This window comes from Vidua macroura, chromosome 4 (genome assembly GCF_024509145.1).
Source record: "Vidua macroura isolate BioBank_ID:100142 chromosome 4, ASM2450914v1, whole genome shotgun sequence".
NCBI lineage: Eukaryota > Metazoa > Chordata > Aves > Passeriformes > Viduidae > Vidua > Vidua macroura.
Window position 1 is genome coordinate 52,405,253 of NC_071574.1, and position 6,071 is coordinate 52,411,323.

The 6,071-nt window shown below is 40.0% G+C and overlaps 1 long non-coding RNA gene across 2 annotated transcripts; it reads left to right on the forward strand.

The window, feature by feature from the left end:
* The first annotated feature begins 291 nt into the window (after positions 1 to 291).
* Positions 292 to 5,793, forward strand: LOC128806703 (uncharacterized). Of its 2 annotated transcripts, none has more exons than XR_008436911.1 (4): positions 292 to 335; positions 2,695 to 2,804; positions 5,400 to 5,479; positions 5,673 to 5,793. It is a non-coding gene; the product is annotated as an uncharacterized LOC128806703 (long non-coding RNA). The 2 variants fall into 2 exon arrangements; XR_008436910.1 differs by lacking the exons at positions 5,400 to 5,479; positions 5,673 to 5,793 and adding exons at positions 3,686 to 3,760; positions 3,850 to 4,002.
* The last annotated feature ends 278 nt before the right edge of the window (positions 5,794 to 6,071 follow it).

The following is a 6,071-nucleotide window of genomic DNA, read 5'->3' on the forward strand; positions in this document are numbered from 1 at the left end:
TCTGTCCACGTGGTCGGCTGGAGAGCTTTTATTGTTGCATGGAGCTGCAATGGAGAAGCGCGACTTGCTTCCTAGAGCCGCTTGGACAAAATGGCACTGGGACTGGGGGCGTGCGGGATTTTATAGGGGGCGGGCCGATGGGGGTGGAAGCCCCCCTCGCCCAATGGGGACAGACAATGGGGGAGTGACGTGGACCAGGGTAACCAAAGGGGACGCGACTGGGGTGGACACAGGACACTGGGAAGAACGGGGTTGCGGGGACGGGGTAACAGACACTGAACTCTCCGGAGGGGACAGGGGGGTGACTACGGGACTGGCATGGTGATGCTCCAATGGTGAGTGACCTGGAGTGGGCCACTGCGGGGGCGGGGGGGACACGGGGGGTGCACAGGGATACACAGAACCGGCTAACTAACACATATCAGAACCCCTAATCTGAACCCAAACCCGGGGTGCAACAGTTAGATAATGTTAGATTAGTTTAGATAACCTAATAAGTCCCTTCCAAATTTCTATGGTAATTAACCTATGTAATCCTTCTCTGAAATGCCTTAGTGTATTCAAAGCTTGATTTTTGATTCTCTGAAAAGTCTTTAAGACTATAGCAATATCAACAGAATCTCAAACACTAGCTTTTTTGCTTGGAACTGAAGGAAAAAAAAAAGGATGAAAAGTCTTTCTGTCAGAAATTTAATACAGTTTGATAGTTTCTATCTTGTAGATGGAATATGTAAATCCTAATTCATAAATCATAAAATAACTGTTTTCTGTGTATGGAACAATTTTATTTTGTGAATAAACAAAAAGTCCATACACTTGCAAAGCAAAGTATGCAACCTACCTCGAAATTGCCAATATTTTACAGATTATATCTGAACTTTTATTCTAGTTGCTGAGCATTGGCCTCATTATATGGAAGATGAAACTGAGCTCAGAGGGGTAAAAAAATCACGTGTTATTGACATTGGTTTCACTATCATTCCAAATTTTTGGTGTTTCCCAGGATCAGGTCCCTACATTTTATGTTCATCTTCCTGGATATATCTCTCTAAATCTAATTAATCTTTAGCTTGGAAATGACAGCAGGGGTTCGATTCTTTCTGAAAAACAGAAAATAAGCTCACATCTGTTTTCTCTCCAAGCTAGAAGAGCTCTCTGCTTAACAGAAATAAAAATAAGTGATGAATCTCTTGCCCTCAAAAAAACCCCAAAAAACCCAACAACAAAAAAACCAAAAAAACCCAACCCCTCCCCCCAAAAAAACCCCACAAAAAAAAAACCAACAAACAAATCCACAAAATAAAAAACAACAAAATATCAAAGCTATATCCATATACAATTTTTGTATATTTTCTGCATTTTAGGTATAGTAACATTTAATTTCCCAATTTGTCCATGGGGGTGCAATTGGAAGCACATTTTTTCAGAGAAGGATGATTTTTTAATGAAAGTTTGTCACAAACCCCCCTCATGAATATATATATATATTAAGTCAATAAAGTTCAAATAAAGTTGCAGGACCCTTCTGTCTCCTTTTTGGACACTGGCTTTCCACAGCATGATTTTCCACACAAATGTCTGTTTAGAAGAGAGCAACAAGCTTGAGCTTGTTTCAGCCCACATATTTCTTTCTGGCAACCTGCAGTGCCTTAGAAAGACTGGTAATGGGACTCTGGTCGATAGTGTGACTGAGCTGTGTTTTGAGATCGCTGTATGTTTTGCTAAATGTAACTTACATTTCTAGTTGCATATTTTGTATCACTCTGCTAAATCAGACATACTGTTACAGATGAGTAATGTAACAGTTGGCTCTCACAATAGATAAATATTATGTGTATGTTAAAATGCATAGTGATGTTATTGTAATATGTGCCCCCCATAGATCTCTTTTCCCTCCCCTTTGTAATAGCCATAGTAGTCAGGACATTTGGAGGGGGCTGGCTCCCCCCTATTACCAAGAGGCACAGCATAACAACACCTGACCTCCAATCAACCTGTAAGAAAATAATCTCCACCAATAGATGGCGGAGAAGGAGTTGACTGACAAGGGAAGGATGTCATTCCCCACACTGAGCTGGCCCAGGCTGCAGGCAGCAGCTGGTGTGCTCACAGACAGGGCAGACACAGACTTGTGTTCGTAGTGGTGGTACTTAATGTTATGTAGGGACTGGCCATCAGCAGTAAACATGCTCATCCTGCTGGAATTTTGTAAGGCTTACCTTGAAAATTCAAAGGTGGCTTCATGTGTTGCTCCAATCACGTTAATCTCTAACATTTTAAATATATATATATATATATATATATATTAATTTACAAGAAGGTTTTACATGTTCTGATTGAGATAACCTGCAGATGCTGTAGGTTTTCTGGTCCTTCAGTGTACTTCATGCCATCATACTTCACACAGCCTCACTCTCTGGAGCAGGACTGAGCCCCAAACTCTGTTCCTGGGGCTAGCTGGACGAGAACACAAACAGCAGCTGCAAAACGATTTGTCAACTTGTAAATGGCTCTTCTTAAGAATTTTCACCTCCTTTGTGTTTGGATTACATCCAAGAAAGACAGAAATTCCAGATAAGTAATTTTCAATGAACACTGTTGTTTCAGAAACTGGTGGTGATTTTTTTTTTTTCCTGTAGCAGGTAGCAGTAAATTTTATAATTGTTTTTATTTAATTCTTTTTGACTCATTCAGGTGACATTTCTTGATGTGTCTAAGTTTGTTGTGCCCTTGCTAGTCCATCAATACTTTCCTGCTTCTGCTGACTCAGAGTTACAAGAGTAGATTCGACTGATCTTTATCAGGTATTTTATACTACAAGTCAGTAATTTCTGCATAACTTAGAGTGGAGAAGAAAATCATACCTACTACATGAACTGTTAAAAGTAGAATGCTGTTGCTGGAAAGTTAGTTAAGTATATTTTAATATAATGATGAAGACCAGTGTCAAGGTTAGCTCTGAATAGTGGGAGGAGAGTGACACAAAAAAGGGAACTTATGGATTGGCATGACACTGTCATTAATTTTTGAGAAAAGTAGGACTCATTTTAACAGAGTAATTAGCCCTTCTGTATAGACATGGCAAAATGTCAAGATACTCAGTGTCAGCAGGTTTTTCAGACCTTGCATTCCTATTTTGTTTCAACCTGGGAAAATCTATACCTGTCCACAGTTTAAGCTCAGTTATGGTTATTTGGGTAACTTTCAGTGCTTGTCACCTAGAAACACCTAATAGTTCTCTAGAAATCTGAACACAAGATAGCAGAGTGAAGAAGTAATTCTGCAAGAGGAAAGCATCATCATGGAGAACAGTGCCAGTTCAGACAACTCTGCTTCCAGTAGTCAGTGGGGCTGATATGCAGCTGGAGTTGAAGGCAGAAAGCGAGCATAAAAAGGAGCAGATCAAGGGCATGCTTACCTTGTTACAGTTCCTGCACATCTTGCCAAAAGAGCTGGGTCTGGGAATATGGTCCAGGTAGATGCATCCAGGCAACTGTTCCCACATAAGATTTCCATCTGGGACCACTCAGAGCCAGGATCAAGGCTCTTATCTCTAAGGCAGCAAAGAAATAACAGGAATGTCCCTTTTGACTTGTTGCAGTGATAACGATTGGTCTATACTACGCCTTTAATATTTTGCCATTTCAATTTTTTCCCAAAGTGCCCTCACCTGCATTTTTTACAGGACCAGCTCAGAGCTGTAGGGAATGATAATCCAATGAGGGATTTTCTGATCTGGTGATAATGATGAGCTGTGAAAGTATCAGGAACCCATGAGATCCCCATTACTTACACACAGTGAAGTAGGTCAGCCTAAATGCCTACAAGAGGGTTTATTTTACCTGCCAGATGGGAACTGGAGGCCTGGTCATACTATGAATTATGCTAAAAAGTGGAAGAGGACTTGCAGAATAAAAGAGAAAGGCTTAAGGCTCAAACATACATGCTGTTACAAGTCAGCAAGTAAGGAAACTCAAATCTACAGGTGCACTTTGATGAAAACTTAAAAATAATATTATTAATTCTACTTTATCAACTGAAGGAAAAATATAAAATAAACTTATTTTTCTGTAAAATTCCTGTGGAAAACAAAGGATTATTTGTATTTGTTTTGGGCCTACAGGGAAGCTGGAGAGGGACTATTTGTCAGTAATAGGACAAGGAGTAATGGATACAAAATTGAAAGAAGGGAAATTTAGGTTAGACACTAGGAAGAAATTTTTTACTGTGAGGGTAGTTAGACACTGGAATAAGTTGCTCATTGTTACTGAACAGGTTATATTTCTTTCAAAAGGAGTCTATGCAGCAGTGGAGGAAAATGTTGGGACCGAATCAGCAAGAAGGGAGATTTAATCTGTGAAACAGATAGTGGCTAGCAAGCAAGATCTATGTCCATGCCCATATGTTAGAAAAACAATTAAAGTTTAAGGCTTGACATGCTTCAGGGATCTCAGAGTTGGTGGGAGGAAGTTAACATAGCTTGGGAAGAAGAATGCCCATGGAAAATGTATACAAAGAATGCAGAATTTATAGACAACAAGGATATTTGGCAGGACTCCCAAGATAAAGAAGAAACTGAAAAAACCAACATAGTAATTGTGAAATCAGATCCAAGTGGGTAGAAGGTGATTCTGGTAGGGGGATCTGCGACCACCATGTACCTCAGCACTGAATGTCAGCTTTCTAACCTAACAAACTGATTGGAGAGTTTATTTCCTGGTTTTTGGTGACACCAGAAAGGGGTGGATGGATGCTCCAGCCTTGGCATTGTTAAAAGCTGGGTTGGATAAGGCCTTCAGCCTGATTGAAAGGAAGGTGTCCCTGCCTGTGGCAGGGAGCTTGGGATTTGATGATCTTTAAGGTCCATTCCAACCCCTTAACATTCTGTGATTCTATTACCAAATTGCAGTTTCTGTTAAGAAGTGCTCTGTACAAAACATTATGAACTTTCCTGCTTATAAATTTAAGATACAACCAAATCCTCTAAATTAAATCCTGTGCATTAAAGAAATAAATGCATAGATGTTCATTTTTGCCATGCCTGTAATCTTAGTGAACATCCATGCTTTTGTTTACTAAATGTCTGTGTCATTTTCTTGCACAAGTGGAAACTGGAGGCTCAAAAAGACTAAGGACATGTTAGGCAACTTTCACTGGAACTTGATAGTATTTGGAAATAAATACTGAACCTGAAAAGCCTGAAAGTGATACAGCCAAGAGTGCACATGAGAGGAAATGACAGACATGGAAAGTACTGGCTTAGAAATTATATTTGGCCTCTCAAACATACTTAACATTAGTCTCAGTAGGTCTGGGAACTGGTACCAGTATCTTAAATGCACCATTCTCTAAAACTGATTTAAAAATTGACACAGACTGAGCAAAGCCTTGTATTTCAGTGTAGATTCAGTTGAAGAAAAGAGATGTGTATTCCTCTATGCTGGGATGAAGGAATGCTTCTCCCATGTGGCATTTTCAGGTTTATATTGCAAACATCTGTGCTTACATCAAATGTAGTAAGAAAAAAATATAACCAGTGGTATTCTTTCATCCATTCTGTAGCACCACAGCAGTGTGAAGGATCAGTGTGAGATGTGTGATTATTTCTCAAAGATACATGATCTAACTGCAGAGATTTGAAGGCTGTAACTCAACAGTGGGTTTTTTTCCAGGTTTAGAGGTCCTTTAAAGGCTCTATGGTGACCTATGTGAAGACAGCACCTTCTATGAAACTAAGTGATTCTTCCAGCACTCAGCTTAACTGGCCACAGCCTGATTTTGAACAAACAAACCAGAAATATCTGGGATAAATAAAGCAAGCAACCATAACTCAAATACAAGCTGTGGGTACAGAACTGAAGGTCTCTCAAGGACTGTGTAGTAGGCTGTACATAATGGGAGCACATAGGTTTGTGTACAGGAGAACAGGATCCTGAGGGTGGGACAGAAAGCAGAAAATGCTTCTGGTGCAGGATTTCATAATAATATGGCCTGATCTGACTCTAGCATTTGGCATGGCTGTTCTAGGAACCCTAGTGTGGTAGCACATGTGCTACCACACCCTAGTTCAG